The sequence below is a fragment of the Urocitellus parryii genome, unplaced genomic scaffold, assembly GCF_045843805.1.
Source record: "Urocitellus parryii isolate mUroPar1 unplaced genomic scaffold, mUroPar1.hap1 Scaffold_4257, whole genome shotgun sequence".
Lineage (NCBI taxonomy): Eukaryota > Metazoa > Chordata > Mammalia > Rodentia > Sciuridae > Urocitellus > Urocitellus parryii.
Window position 1 is genome coordinate 1 of NW_027553797.1, and position 14503 is coordinate 14503.

The window sequence follows — 14503 nt, forward strand, 5'->3', positions numbered from 1 at the left end:
GGGGGCGTTCTCTGTTTGCTCCTTCGCCCTTGAGACGGGGGGGGGGGGCAGGGGGCAGGGGGCCGCGGGACTCCTTTCACACCCAGGGTCGGCTACAAGTCTATCCCGACACCCGTGAGTCGCCACCGGCTCCCGCCCGCCTGGGTCAAGGCACTGGTAAGTGGGCGCCCGCCTGCCCGCCTCCGCCGCCGCTCTTGTGCTCCGGCTCGCCGGGCCTCTCCAGATTCCTTTCGGCGCCTGTCACTCCCGGGCATCCTGACTCGGGTGTGGGCTCCCACCCTCTCTGCCGGCATCCCGGCCAAAGCCGCGGCGCACACAGCTGAAGCGCAGATCCCCGCCCGACGCTCAGGCCCTGGCACCAGTGGCGGCCGGGGCATCCGGGCCCTGCCACACGGCCGACCCGGTTGGAGGGGATCCCCCAGGATGGGAAGCAGTGATGTGTCAGGCGCCAGGCTTGGCCTCACCCAAGCAGCTCTGAGGAGGAAATCCAGAACCTTTCCGGGGCCAGACACCAGAGCCAGCGAGTGGGTTCCGGAACCCGGCTCCTTTTGCCCGCCATGAGCGCCCCCAGTCACTGAGCACATGGGGCAGCAACAGAGAGAACAGAGAGGGCTTGTCACGAGGGGGCCCAGGCACACGAAGGAGCCGGGGGAAGACTCGAGTCTCGAGTCTCAGGTGCGCCCCCACCAGGATAGGGGAGTTCTGGGGATGCGCTCCCGGTCAAAGCTGATTGCAGGCTCGCCGCAGAGCAGGAGACTCAGCAGGCGCGAGGCCTAGAGGGTTTCTGGAGCATCCAAGTTCACCGGCGGTGAGTTCCAAATTTCCCCTCAGTTATCGAAGTCGGAGTGCGGCGTGCACCCGCGCGTGTGAGAGTGTGTGTGTGTGTGTGTGTGTGTGTGTGTGTGTGTGTGTTGGTGTGTGTGTGCGTGCGCGCGCGCGCTCCCTCGAGCTCAAGCATAGGTGTGTCTTTGGGTGGTGGCGATGGTGATGTTGGTGGTGGCCAGGGCCGGGAAGAACTGTCGCAAGCGGGCGACGGCAAGGACGAGGGGAGAAAGTGAAAAAGGCATAAATGTTGGGAGGGCTCAGAGTGGCAAGTGTCAGTGAGGCTGGACGCCACGTGTGGCGGGCGTCCCTAAGGGTCCGTCTTCGGGGCCGGCCGCGGTGTGAGCGAGCCGACCAAGGCCTTGGGCCAAAAGGGGAGAGAGAGGCGTGGCCGGAGGGGGAAGAAGAAAGGCTTCCCTGACCGGGAATCGAACCCGGGCCGCGGCGGTGAGAGCGCCGAATCCTAACCACTAGACCACCAGGGAGCATGGGGCTGCCGCTTCGTGCGCGTGCCATCTGGGGCCAGCGCCTCCGTCCCAAGTGCTGGGCGCTACCTGTGCACCGGGCGCCGTCCCCGTGGGTCCCAGTGGCTTTACATGGCAACCTGGTGCAGCCTCCCGCCACGGGCTGCCGGTCACCAGCGACCCACCCCTGATGCCGGGGGCACCCTCAAAAGAATGCAATGCTCGCCCTCCGCCCTGCTTCGCTTTGCTTCGCCTCGCGTCGCCTGGCCTTGCCTTGCCTTTGGAAGCCTCGCCTGGACTCCTTCCCCACGTCCGCCCGCCAGCAGGAGGTCGCGCTAGCTAGCGGGGCCAGGGCCCGGTTGGCCCCGTCAAAAGGTCGACTCGCTGCGTTGGCCGGGAATCGAACCCGGGTCAACTGCTTGGAAGGCAGCTATGCTCACCACTATACCACCAACGCCACCCGGCCGAGAGAGCAGCTCCACGCTGGCCCCGGGCTGCCGGGAGGCGCCCGGTCGTCGTCGGCGCCCGCCGCCGCCGCCGCCGCCGTCTCCTCTCGGGACGACGTCCTGAACCGGCGTGCGGGGCGGCGAGACCGCGGTCCGCCTGCACAGGGTCTTCTCCCCTCCAGCGACCCAGCCCGTGCCCGTTGGCAGGGAACCCTTTTCCACACCCACTCGGGGCGCGGGCGCTCGTCTGTGGCGACAGAGCCGCGGGAGAGGAGGAAGGAACGGATGCCTGGGGAGGGGGGGTGGACGGGGGACCGCGAGGACGGCGTGCCAGGGACGAAGTGGCATCCTGCGCCCAACTGGAGAGCAGGGGGCGCCGAGGGCCAACGGCTGCCCGGAGAGCTAGAGGCCCGGGCGCAGCTGCGGCGGCGACCGCCACCAAAAAAGGGCGACTGCCTCCCCGTCGGGGAATCGAACCCCGGTCTCCGCGTGACAGGCGGGGATACTCACCACTATACTAACGAGGACGGCGGCGCCAGCCGTCGTGGCGCCGGTCCCCTCTCCGACGCCTAGCCCGGCCCTCTTGCCCCTGCTGGCCCCAAACAGGACGCCACAGAGGCACTGTCAAGATGCCGACACCACCTGGCCCCGACCCCGGCCCCGGCCCCGGCCCCGGCCCCGGCCCCGGCCCCGGCCCTGGCCTTAGCCCACGCCCTGGCCCGGTGCCCGGTGCCCGGCGCCCGGAGAAGGACCCTGTGCGCCCTGCCGGCTTCCCACTGCGCGGGCATCCCAGTGTCGGTGTAAGCAGGGGGGCCAGGGAGCTAGCGAGCACGGCGGCCGGCAGGAGGAGGAGCACGATGCGCCGGGTGGGCTCCAGCCAGCACAGACGGTTAGTGGTACTTGGCCGGGCTCGGTGGGGGATGCGACCGCACCGATGAGCGGAATTGGCTCGCTCCGGGCCCGCCAGGCCCGTCCGTCCAAGGCGCCCGCAGACCGCCGGGCACCGCGCACCACGGTGCCAGCCAAGGACACCTGCGCCAACGCCGGGTCCCAGCCAGGCGAGCCGCCAGGCGCTCAGGCCCGCCGTCAGGATGGCCGAGCGGTCCAAGGCGCTGCGTTCAGGTCGCAGTCTCCCCTGGAGGCGTGGGTTCGAATCCCACTCCTGACAGGCCCACCTTTTGGCTATCCCCTCCCCCCACACCCACACCCACATAACCAGGCTACCTGGCCCGGCTGCGCCAGCGCCCACCACAGCCGCTCTGCTCTCTTCCTGTCTGTCCAGCACCCCCATCTCCCTGACCCGCTGGACTCGCGCAGATAATGCCCGCCCCACCCCAACCCTGAGTACCCTGGGCCTTCCGCCCTCTGCCAACTGTCCTTGCGACCAGCGCGCCCCCTCCTCATCGACCCCACCGCGACGACGCTTAAGCCCTCTCGCTCGACTCTGTCGCCCCCCTCCCTGTTCCCCGCTACACTCTCCGATGCACGGCCCCGCCGCCACGCCAGCCACCCGTCCACATCCACCCCAACCGGCAAGACGGCGCCCGCTCGGTTGCGGCGGGGAGCGCACGCGGGCCCTCTCCGGATCTCTCCCGTGGGCAATATCGGCCCCCGCCCGCCCGCCGCCTATCTCTCTCGGCCCTGCAGAGGACCCCGTTCCCGTCGTGCCAGACTGTGGCCGCCAGGCCCCTTCACTGGAGGGCCTTTCCAAACCACCCACGCCTGCCGGCCACTCCACAACGCAGCAGTCGAGACCTCTGCTCGCCACGCACGGTGGAGTCACCGGGCGTGGCAAGACAGCACAGTCCCGGGACCATGGCCCTCGCGAGTGGCGGGGAGAGAACCCTAGAACCCCTAGATCCCCGCCGGAGATGGCCGAGCCCCGGGCACGACCACCTGGGCGCGGCCACGAAGCCCACGTGGGCAGCGGCTGCCTAAGGCCAGCCCACCACGTCGGTGCTGGTGGGGGCCCGCCTCACCCGTCCGGGGCTCCTGCGACCGGGACTTTGCGGGTGGACGGAGGCAGCCACCGAGCCACAGGGTCCCAAAGGGTCCCACAGGGTCCCCTGCGACCGGGACTTTGCGGGTGGACGGAGGCAGCCACCGAGCCACAGGTCCCCTGGCCTGATTGGGGTTCCCGTGAGGGCAAAGCCTGGACCGGCTCCTGGCTTCTTCAGGCGGCAGCGGACAAGGCGGTCTGGGGGACCTGGGCTGGCTGGCCCGGCAGGTGCAGGGGTCCGGAGGTTCGCGAGAGCGCCGCGCGGGGGCACGCGCACGCACACACCCCACCGGCGGCCGCATCCCCGGGGCCCCGGCAGGATGCCTGGAGCCCCTCCTTTAGGAACGGCCCATCCAGCCCCCAACCCTCGCTCCCGGTCCCAAGCAGGAGCTCCTCACCGCAGGCGGTGACCGCTGTCGGGCGGTTGCGTGGAGGCTCCTGCCATCGGTGCATGGGTGGTTCAGTGGTAGAATTCTCGCCTGCCACGCGGGAGGCCCGGGTTCGATTCCCGGCCCATGCAGCACTCGGTCCCCTTTTGGTCCGGCAGCCCCGTCGTCTAGGCCGCCGCTGTACACACCTCCCTGAGCCGGGACCCCACAGCCTCCGCGCTCGCTCTGCCCTGGAGCGCCCTTCCTTCCATGCGCCTTGGCCCACTACCGTGCCAGACACCAGACTTCTCGGTGCCTCCGCTTCCATCACATCACACTCATTTCGCTTCCATGGAAGCCGGCAGGCACCTCGCCCGCACATCAACCATGGGACACCAAGGCACCTCTGCCAAGAGCGTCACGTCGTCGCGGCCCCCTAGGCACTCACGGCCGCCATTGCAGCGCACGAAGGACTCCAGAGGCCTTGCAGTGATATCATCTTCCTTTGGGTCCCGGAAATCTCTCTCTGCCGCAGTCTGGCCGGGCACAAATCACGAGCCACTTGAAGATTCAAGCAGGAACGAACTTTAGTTTTAGAACTCAGGCCGCACGCCGCCCACGCGAACTCTCCAGGAACTCCCCGAGAGCTCCACCCGCACTCGGGAACTTTGCGAGCACTCAACCCGCGAACTCCACCCACGCGAGCTCTCTAGGAACTCCGCGAGAGCTCAAAAATAGCGGGCACCCGAGGCAGCAGGAACCGCTCCTTCTGGCAAAATGCCAGGCACCATCTTGACCTGGCCGTGGCTCTCAACATCTCTCCTCACCCCCCCACCCCCACCCCAACGGCCTCAGCCCCGCCACAACTCTCACCGATCCCCACCCGCACCCACGCACACGTCGCCTGATCCGAAATCACTCTGCGTTGAGGCTCTTTGCATCTGGATCACAAGCACCGGTGGACCCCGGCCCACGTGCCTTCCGCACCCGCTTTTTCACACCCCACCTAGACACGCTCCCCCGCCGCCCAACCCCACCCCACCCACGCACCCACTCGACGCTCTCCTCGCCTCCTTCCATGCACGGCACACCTATCTCGAACGGGGCAGCGGCCTCTCGGACCCACGCCCAATCCTCTCCGTGGGCGCCTCCTCCCCGCAGACTGGCATCGACAGTCCTGCTGGGTCTTCCCCACGGGCCCTGAGCCGACCGCTCACGGACCCCCGTCGTCCTGGCCTCCTTCGGACTCCTCAGTTCCGAGACCCGGACCCGGCAGACCGATCGGCACGGCGCGGGCGCCCGGCCAGCCCCCGCCCCCCGCCCCGACAACAACCCCCTCCGCACCCGCGGGCTGTCGGCCCGAACCTCGCCTCACCGACAGGCCGCACTCCCTGCTCCTTTCCACGCAGCCAGCGCTTCGCCCACACAACCCCCAGTCCCGGCTACGGCAACCCGCTCCCACCTCTCAGCCCGCTGGCGCCCGGCACGGCGCGTGAAGACCCTGCGCCCTGCACTCTTTCCGCGCCGTGGCCTTCGCCCGACCACCGCCAGGGATGACACCCGAGAGAATGGTCGCTTCCTTTCGTCACTGTCACGCACCCACGACCCTCGGGCTTGGGAGCTTCCCCGAGACCGCTCCCCCCACTCCCACCCCCACCCCCACACCGCCCGACGAAGGCAAGCCCGGGTATCCCGGCAGTGGCGGGCTGCGGTGGGCTAGGACACCCGTCGTCCTCGAGGGAAGTCGGGCCAGCGGGCAGATTGGTGCCCGTTGCCTGGGCGTCCCCTTGGAAGCCAAGCAAAGTTCCTTGGAAGCCTCTACAGCACTGACTCAAAAGCGCCGCCGCTGGCTTTCGGCAGGGGCCACCCAACGTGTCCCGAGCCGGGCTGGGCAGAGAAGGGATCCAGAGCTGAGTGGATGGACGTGCGGCCGGGCAGGAGTGGGAACCTAGCCAGTCCAACCTAGTGGTGGTGGTGGTGTGTGTGTGGGGGGGCGTTCTCTGTTTGCTCCTTCGCCCTTGAGACGGGGGGGGGGGCAGGGGGCAGGGGGCCGCGGGACTCCTTTCACACCCAGGGTCGGCTACAAGTCTATCCCGACACCCGTGAGTCGCCACCGGCTCCCGCCCGCCTGGGTCAAGGCACTGGTAAGTGGGCGCCCGCCTGCCCGCCTCCGCCGCCGCTCTTGTGCTCCGGCTCGCCGGGCCTCTCCAGATTCCTTTCGGCGCCTGTCACTCCCGGGCATCCTGACTCGGGTGTGGGCTCCCACCCTCTCTGCCGGCATCCCGGCCAAAGCCGCGGCGCACACAGCTGAAGCGCAGATCCCCGCCCGACGCTCAGGCCCTGGCACCAGTGGCGGCCGGGGCATCCGGGCCCTGCCACACGGCCGACCCGGTTGGAGGGGATCCCCCAGGATGGGAAGCAGTGATGTGTCAGGCGCCAGGCTTGGCCTCACCCAAGCAGCTCTGAGGAGGAAATCCAGAACCTTTCCGGGGCCAGACACCAGAGCCAGCGAGTGGGTTCCGGAACCCGGCTCCTTTTGCCCGCCATGAGCGCCCCCAGTCACTGAGCACATGGGGCAGCAACAGAGAGAACAGAGAGGGCTTGTCACGAGGGGGCCCAGGCACACGAAGGAGCCGGGGGAAGACTCGAGTCTCGAGTCTCAGGTGCGCCCCCACCAGGATAGGGGAGTTCTGGGGATGCGCTCCCGGTCAAAGCTGATTGCAGGCTCGCCGCAGAGCAGGAGACTCAGCAGGCGCGAGGCCTAGAGGGTTTCTGGAGCATCCAAGTTCACCGGCGGTGAGTTCCAAATTTCCCCTCAGTTATCGAAGTCGGAGTGCGGCGTGCACCCGCGCGTGTGAGAGTGTGTGTGTGTGTGTGTGTGTGTGTGTGTGTGTGTGTGTTGGTGTGTGTGTGCGTGCGCGCGCGCGCTCCCTCGAGCTCAAGCATAGGTGTGTCTTTGGGTGGTGGCGATGGTGATGTTGGTGGTGGCCAGGGCCGGGAAGAACTGTCGCAAGCGGGCGACGGCAAGGACGAGGGGAGAAAGTGAAAAGGCATAAATGTTGGGAGGGCTCAGAGTGGCAAGTGTCAGTGAGGCTGGACGCCACGTGTGGCGGGCGTCCCTAAGGGTCCGTCTTCGGGGCCGGCCGCGGTGTGAGCGAGCCGACCAAGGCCTTGGGCCAAAAGGGGAGAGAGAGGCGTGGCCGGAGGGGGAAGAAGAAAGGCTTCCCTGACCGGGAATCGAACCCGGGCCGCGGCGGTGAGAGCGCCGAATCCTAACCACTAGACCACCAGGGAGCATGGGGCTGCCGCTTCGTGCGCGTGCCATCTGGGGCCAGCGCCTCCGTCCCAAGTGCTGGGCGCTACCTGTGCACCGGGCGCCGTCCCCGTGGGTCCCAGTGGCTTTACATGGCAACCTGGTGCAGCCTCCCGCCACGGGCTGCCGGTCACCAGCGACCCACCCCTGATGCCGGGGGCACCCTCAAAAGAATGCAATGCTCGCCCTCCGCCCTGCTTCGCTTTGCTTCGCCTCGCGTCGCCTGGCCTTGCCTTGCCTTTGGAAGCCTCGCCTGGACTCCTTCCCCACGTCCGCCCGCCAGCAGGAGGTCGCGCTAGCTAGCGGGGCCAGGGCCCGGTTGGCCCCGTCAAAAGGTCGACTCGCTGCGTTGGCCGGGAATCGAACCCGGGTCAACTGCTTGGAAGGCAGCTATGCTCACCACTATACCACCAACGCCACCCGGCCGAGAGAGCAGCTCCACGCTGGCCCCGGGCTGCCGGGAGGCGCCCGGTCGTCGTCGGCGCCCGCCGCCGCCGCCGCCGCCGTCTCCTCTCGGGACGACGTCCTGAACCGGCGTGCGGGGCGGCGAGACCGCGGTCCGCCTGCACAGGGTCTTCTCCCCTCCAGCGACCCAGCCCGTGCCCGTTGGCAGGGAACCCTTTTCCACACCCACTCGGGGCGCGGGCGCTCGTCTGTGGCGACAGAGCCGCGGGAGAGGAGGAAGGAACGGATGCCTGGGGAGGGGGGGTGGACGGGGGACCGCGAGGACGGCGTGCCAGGGACGAAGTGGCATCCTGCGCCCAACTGGAGAGCAGGGGGCGCCGAGGGCCAACGGCTGCCCGGAGAGCTAGAGGCCCGGGCGCAGCTGCGGCGGCGACCGCCACCAAAAAAGGGCGACTGCCTCCCCGTCGGGGAATCGAACCCCGGTCTCCCGCGTGACAGGCGGGGATACTCACCACTATACTAACGAGGACGGCGGCGCCAGCCGTCGTGGCGCCGGTCCCCTCTCCGACGCCTAGCCCGGCCCTCTTGCCCCTGCTGGCCCCAAACAGGACGCCACAGAGGCACTGTCAAGATGCCGACACCACCTGGCCCCGACCCCGGCCCCGGCCCCGGCCCCGGCCCCGGCCCCGGCCCCGGCCCTGGCCTTAGCCCACGCCCTGGCCCGGTGCCCGGTGCCCGGCGCCCGGAGAAGGACCCTGTGCGCCCTGCCGGCTTCCCACTGCGCGGGCATCCCAGTGTCGGTGTAAGCAGGGGGGCCAGGGAGCTAGCGAGCACGGCGGCCGGCAGGAGGAGGAGCACGATGCGCCGGGTGGGCTCCAGCCAGCACAGACGGTTAGTGGTACTTGGCCGGGCTCGGTGGGGGATGCGACCGCACCGATGAGCGGAATTGGCTCGCTCCGGGCCCGCCAGGCCCGTCCGTCCAAGGCGCCCGCAGACCGCCGGGCACCGCGCACCACGGTGCCAGCCAAGGACACCTGCGCCAACGCCGGGTCCCAGCCAGGCGAGCCGCCAGGCGCTCAGGCCCGCCGTCAGGATGGCCGAGCGGTCCAAGGCGCTGCGTTCAGGTCGCAGTCTCCCCTGGAGGCGTGGGTTCGAATCCCACTCCTGACAGGCCCACCTTTTGGCTATCCCCTCCCCCCACACCCACACCCACATAACCAGGCTACCTGGCCCGGCTGCGCCAGCGCCCACCACAGCCGCTCTGCTCTCTTCCTGTCTGTCCAGCACCCCCATCTCCCTGACCCGCTGGACTCGCGCAGATAATGCCCGCCCCACCCCAACCCTGAGTACCCTGGGCCTTCCGCCCTCTGCCAACTGTCCTTGCGACCAGCGCGCCCCCTCCTCATCGACCCCACCGCGACGACGCTTAAGCCCTCTCGCTCGACTCTGTCGCCCCCCTCCCTGTTCCCCGCTACACTCTCCGATGCACGGCCCCGCCGCCACGCCAGCCACCCGTCCACATCCACCCCAACCGGCAAGACGGCGCCCGCTCGGTTGCGGCGGGGAGCGCACGCGGGCCCTCTCCGGATCTCTCCCGTGGGCAATATCGGCCCCCGCCCGCCCGCCGCCTATCTCTCTCGGCCCTGCAGAGGACCCCGTTCCCGTCGTGCCAGACTGTGGCCGCCAGGCCCCTTCACTGGAGGGCCTTTCCAAACCACCCACGCCTGCCGGCCACTCCACAACGCAGCAGTCGAGACCTCTGCTCGCCACGCACGGTGGAGTCACCGGGCGTGGCAAGACAGCACAGTCCCGGGACCATGGCCCTCGCGAGTGGCGGGGAGAGAACCCTAGAACCCCTAGATCCCCGCCGGAGATGGCCGAGCCCCGGGCACGACCACCTGGGCGCGGCCACGAAGCCCACGTGGGCAGCGGCTGCCTAAGGCCAGCCCACCACGTCGGTGCTGGTGGGGGCCCGCCTCACCCGTCCGGGGCTCCTGCGACCGGGACTTTGCGGGTGGACGGAGGCAGCCACCGAGCCACAGGGTCCCAAAGGGTCCCACAGGGTCCCCTGCGACCGGGACTTTGCGGGTGGACGGAGGCAGCCACCGAGCCACAGGTCCCCTGGCCTGATTGGGGTTCCCGTGAGGGCAAAGCCTGGACCGGCTCCTGGCTTCTTCAGGCGGCAGCGGACAAGGCGGTCTGGGGGACCTGGGCTGGCTGGCCCGGCAGGTGCAGGGGTCCGGAGGTTCGCGAGAGCGCCGCGCGGGGGCACGCGCACGCACACACCCCACCGGCGGCCGCATCCCCGGGGCCCCGGCAGGATGCCTGGAGCCCCTCCTTTAGGAACGGCCCATCCAGCCCCCAACCCTCGCTCCCGGTCCCAAGCAGGAGCTCCTCACCGCAGGCGGTGACCGCTGTCGGGCGGTTGCGTGGAGGCTCCTGCCATCGGTGCATGGGTGGTTCAGTGGTAGAATTCTCGCCTGCCACGCGGGAGGCCCGGGTTCGATTCCCGGCCCATGCAGCACTCGGTCCCCTTTTGGTCCGGCAGCCCCGTCGTCTAGGCCGCCGCTGTACACACCTCCCTGAGCCGGGACCCCACAGCCTCCGCGCTCGCTCTGCCCTGGAGCGCCCTTCCTTCCATGCGCCTTGGCCCACTACCGTGCCAGACACCAGACTTCTCGGTGCCTCCGCTTCCATCACATCACACTCATTTCGCTTCCATGGAAGCCGGCAGGCACCTCGCCCGCACATCAACCATGGGACACCAAGGCACCTCTGCCAAGAGCGTCACGTCGTCGCGGCCCCCTAGGCACTCACGGCCGCCATTGCAGCGCACGAAGGACTCCAGAGGCCTTGCAGTGATATCATCTTCCTTTGGGTCCCGGAAATCTCTCTCTGCCGCAGTCTGGCCGGGCACAAATCACGAGCCACTTGAAGATTCAAGCAGGAACGAACTTTAGTTTTAGAACTCAGGCCGCACGCCGCCCACGCGAACTCTCCAGGAACTCCCCGAGAGCTCCACCCGCACTCGGGAACTTTGCGAGCACTCAACCCGCGAACTCCACCCACGCGAGCTCTCTAGGAACTCCGCGAGAGCTCAAAAATAGCGGGCACCCGAGGCAGCAGGAACCGCTCCTTCTGGCAAAATGCCAGGCACCATCTTGACCTGGCCGTGGCTCTCAACATCTCTCCTCACCCCCCCACCCCCACCCCAACGGCCTCAGCCCCGCCACAACTCTCACCGATCCCCACCCGCACCCACGCACACGTCGCCTGATCCGAAATCACTCTGCGTTGAGGCTCTTTGCATCTGGATCACAAGCACCGGTGGACCCCGGCCCACGTGCCTTCCGCACCCGCTTTTTCACACCCCACCTAGACACGCTCCCCCGCCGCCCAACCCCACCCCACCCACGCACCCACTCGACGCTCTCCTCGCCTCCTTCCATGCACGGCACACCTATCTCGAACGGGGCAGCGGCCTCTCGGACCCACGCCCAATCCTCTCCGTGGGCGCCTCCTCCCCGCAGACTGGCATCGACAGTCCTGCTGGGTCTTCCCCACGGGCCCTGAGCCGACCGCTCACGGACCCCCGTCGTCCTGGCCTCCTTCGGACTCCTCAGTTCCGAGACCCGGACCCGGCAGACCGATCGGCACGGCGCGGGCGCCCGGCCAGCCCCCGCCCCCCGCCCCGACAACAACCCCCTCCGCACCCGCGGGCTGTCGGCCCGAACCTCGCCTCACCGACAGGCCGCACTCCCTGCTCCTTTCCACGCAGCCAGCGCTTCGCCCACACAACCCCCAGTCCCGGCTACGGCAACCCGCTCCCACCTCTCAGCCCGCTGGCGCCCGGCACGGCGCGTGAAGACCCTGCGCCCTGCACTCTTTCCGCGCCGTGGCCTTCGCCCGACCACCGCCAGGGATGACACCCGAGAGAATGGTCGCTTCCTTTCGTCACTGTCACGCACCCACGACCCTCGGGCTTGGGAGCTTCCCCGAGACCGCTCCCCCCACTCCCACCCCCACCCCCACACCGCCCGACGAAGGCAAGCCCGGGTATCCCGGCAGTGGCGGGCTGCGGTGGGCTAGGACACCCGTCGTCCTCGAGGGAAGTCGGGCCAGCGGGCAGATTGGTGCCCGTTGCCTGGGCGTCCCCTTGGAAGCCAAGCAAAGTTCCTTGGAAGCCTCTACAGCACTGACTCAAAAGCGCCGCCGCTGGCTTTCGGCAGGGGCCACCCAACGTGTCCCGAGCCGGGCTGGGCAGAGAAGGGATCCAGAGCTGAGTGGATGGACGTGCGGCCGGGCAGGAGTGGGAACCTAGCCAGTCCAACCTAGTGGTGGTGGTGGTGTGTGTGTGGGGGGGCGTTCTCTGTTTGCTCCTTCGCCCTTGAGACGGGGGGGGGGGCAGGGGGCAGGGGGCCGCGGGACTCCTTTCACACCCAGGGTCGGCTACAAGTCTATCCCGACACCCGTGAGTCGCCACCGGCTCCCGCCCGCCTGGGTCAAGGCACTGGTAAGTGGGCGCCCGCCTGCCCGCCTCCGCCGCCGCTCTTGTGCTCCGGCTCGCCGGGCCTCTCCAGATTCCTTTCGGCGCCTGTCACTCCCGGGCATCCTGACTCGGGTGTGGGCTCCCACCCTCTCTGCCGGCATCCCGGCCAAAGCCGCGGCGCACACAGCTGAAGCGCAGATCCCCGCCCGACGCTCAGGCCCTGGCACCAGTGGCGGCCGGGGCATCCGGGCCCTGCCACACGGCCGACCCGGTTGGAGGGGATCCCCCAGGATGGGAAGCAGTGATGTGTCAGGCGCCAGGCTTGGCCTCACCCAAGCAGCTCTGAGGAGGAAATCCAGAACCTTTCCGGGGCCAGACACCAGAGCCAGCGAGTGGGTTCCGGAACCCGGCTCCTTTTGCCCGCCATGAGCGCCCCCAGTCACTGAGCACATGGGGCAGCAACAGAGAGAACAGAGAGGGCTTGTCACGAGGGGGCCCAGGCACACGAAGGAGCCGGGGGAAGACTCGAGTCTCGAGTCTCAGGTGCGCCCCCACCAGGATAGGGGAGTTCTGGGGATGCGCTCCCGGTCAAAGCTGATTGCAGGCTCGCCGCAGAGCAGGAGACTCAGCAGGCGCGAGGCCTAGAGGGTTTCTGGAGCATCCAAGTTCACCGGCGGTGAGTTCCAAATTTCCCCTCAGTTATCGAAGTCGGAGTGCGGCGTGCACCCGCGCGTGTGAGAGTGTGTGTGTGTGTGTGTGTGTGTGTGTGTGTGTGTGTGTGTGTTGGTGTGTGTGTGCGTGCGCGCGCGCGCTCCCTCGAGCTCAAGCATAGGTGTGTCTTTGGGTGGTGGCGATGGTGATGTTGGTGGTGGCCAGGGCCGGGAAGAACTGTCGCAAGCGGGCGACGGCAAGGACGAGGGGAGAAAGTGAAAAGGCATAAATGTTGGGAGGGCTCAGAGTGGCAAGTGTCAGTGAGGCTGGACGCCACGTGTGGCGGGCGTCCCTAAGGGTCCGTCTTCGGGGCCGGCCGCGGTGTGAGCGAGCCGACCAAGGCCTTGGGCCAAAAGGGGAGAGAGAGGCGTGGCCGGAGGGGGAAGAAGAAAGGCTTCCCTGACCGGGAATCGAACCCGGGCCGCGGCGGTGAGAGCGCCGAATCCTAACCACTAGACCACCAGGGAGCATGGGGCTGCCGCTTCGTGCGCGTGCCATCTGGGGCCAGCGCCTCCGTCCCAAGTGCTGGGCGCTACCTGTGCACCGGGCGCCGTCCCCGTGGGTCCCAGTGGCTTTACATGGCAACCTGGTGCAGCCTCCCGCCACGGGCTGCCGGTCACCAGCGACCCACCCCTGATGCCGGGGGCACCCTCAAAAGAATGCAATGCTCGCCCTCCGCCCTGCTTCGCTTTGCTTCGCCTCGCGTCGCCTGGCCTTGCCTTGCCTTTGGAAGCCTCGCCTGGACTCCTTCCCCACGTCCGCCCGCCAGCAGGAGGTCGCGCTAGCTAGCGGGGCCAGGGCCCGGTTGGCCCCGTCAAAAGGTCGACTCGCTGCGTTGGCCGGGAATCGAACCCGGGTCAACTGCTTGGAAGGCAGCTATGCTCACCACTATACCACCAACGCCACCCGGCCGAGAGAGCAGCTCCACGCTGGCCCCGGGCTGCCGGGAGGCGCCCGGTCGTCGTCGGCGCCCGCCGCCGCCGCCGCCGCCGTCTCCTCTCGGGACGACGTCCTGAACCGGCGTGCGGGGCGGCGAGACCGCGGTCCGCCTGCACAGGGTCTTCTCCCCTCCAGCGACCCAGCCCGTGCCCGTTGGCAGGGAACCCTTTTCCACACCCACTCGGGGCGCGGGCGCTCGTCTGTGGCGACAGAGCCGCGGGAGAGGAGGAAGGAACGGATGCCTGGGGAGGGGGGGTGGACGGGGGACCGCGAGGACGGCGTGCCAGGGACGAAGTGGCATCCTGCGCCCAACTGGAGAGCAGGGGGCGCCGAGGGCCAACGGCTGCCCGGAGAGCTAGAGGCCCGGGCGCAGCTGCGGCGGCGACCGCCACCAAAAAAGGGCGACTGCCTCCCCGTCGGGGAATCGAACCCCGGTCTCCCGCGTGACAGGCGGGGATACTCACCACTATACTAACGAGGACGGCGGCGCCAGCCGTCGTGGCGCCGGTCCCCTCCCCGACGCCTAGCCCGGCCCTCTTGCCCCTGC

General features: G+C 68.9%; 13 non-coding genes across 13 annotated transcripts; 4 read left to right on the forward strand and 9 right to left on the reverse strand.

Moving 5' to 3' along the window:
- Positions 1-1235: 1235 nt before the first annotated feature.
- Positions 1236-1307, reverse strand: Trnae-cuc (transfer RNA glutamic acid (anticodon CUC)). Its single transcript has one exon. It is a non-coding gene; the product is annotated as a tRNA-Glu (tRNA).
- A 364-nt stretch (positions 1308-1671) lies between these two features.
- Positions 1672-1743, reverse strand: Trnag-ucc (transfer RNA glycine (anticodon UCC)). Its single transcript has one exon. It is a non-coding gene; the product is annotated as a tRNA-Gly (tRNA).
- Positions 1744-2188: 445 nt separating this feature from the next.
- Positions 2189-2259, reverse strand: Trnad-guc (transfer RNA aspartic acid (anticodon GUC)). Its single transcript has one exon. It is a non-coding gene; the product is annotated as a tRNA-Asp (tRNA).
- A 558-nt stretch (positions 2260-2817) lies between these two features.
- On the forward strand, positions 2818-2900 carry Trnal-cag (transfer RNA leucine (anticodon CAG)). The gene has a single exon. It is a non-coding gene; the product is annotated as a tRNA-Leu (tRNA).
- Positions 2901-4180: 1280 nt separating this feature from the next.
- Trnag-gcc (transfer RNA glycine (anticodon GCC)) lies at positions 4181-4251 on the forward strand. Its single transcript has one exon. It is a non-coding gene; the product is annotated as a tRNA-Gly (tRNA).
- Positions 4252-7321: 3070 nt separating this feature from the next.
- On the reverse strand, positions 7322-7393 carry Trnae-cuc (transfer RNA glutamic acid (anticodon CUC)). Its single transcript has one exon. It is a non-coding gene; the product is annotated as a tRNA-Glu (tRNA).
- Positions 7394-7757: 364 nt separating this feature from the next.
- Trnag-ucc (transfer RNA glycine (anticodon UCC)) lies at positions 7758-7829 on the reverse strand. The gene has a single exon. It is a non-coding gene; the product is annotated as a tRNA-Gly (tRNA).
- A 445-nt stretch (positions 7830-8274) lies between these two features.
- On the reverse strand, positions 8275-8346 carry Trnad-guc (transfer RNA aspartic acid (anticodon GUC)). The gene has a single exon. It is a non-coding gene; the product is annotated as a tRNA-Asp (tRNA).
- A 558-nt stretch (positions 8347-8904) lies between these two features.
- On the forward strand, positions 8905-8987 carry Trnal-cag (transfer RNA leucine (anticodon CAG)). Its single transcript has one exon. It is a non-coding gene; the product is annotated as a tRNA-Leu (tRNA).
- A 1280-nt stretch (positions 8988-10267) lies between these two features.
- On the forward strand, positions 10268-10338 carry Trnag-gcc (transfer RNA glycine (anticodon GCC)). Its single transcript has one exon. It is a non-coding gene; the product is annotated as a tRNA-Gly (tRNA).
- Positions 10339-13412: 3074 nt separating this feature from the next.
- Positions 13413-13484, reverse strand: Trnae-cuc (transfer RNA glutamic acid (anticodon CUC)). The gene has a single exon. It is a non-coding gene; the product is annotated as a tRNA-Glu (tRNA).
- Positions 13485-13848: 364 nt separating this feature from the next.
- Positions 13849-13920, reverse strand: Trnag-ucc (transfer RNA glycine (anticodon UCC)). The gene has a single exon. It is a non-coding gene; the product is annotated as a tRNA-Gly (tRNA).
- Positions 13921-14365: 445 nt separating this feature from the next.
- Positions 14366-14437, reverse strand: Trnad-guc (transfer RNA aspartic acid (anticodon GUC)). Its single transcript has one exon. It is a non-coding gene; the product is annotated as a tRNA-Asp (tRNA).
- Positions 14438-14503: the final 66 nt, after the last annotated feature.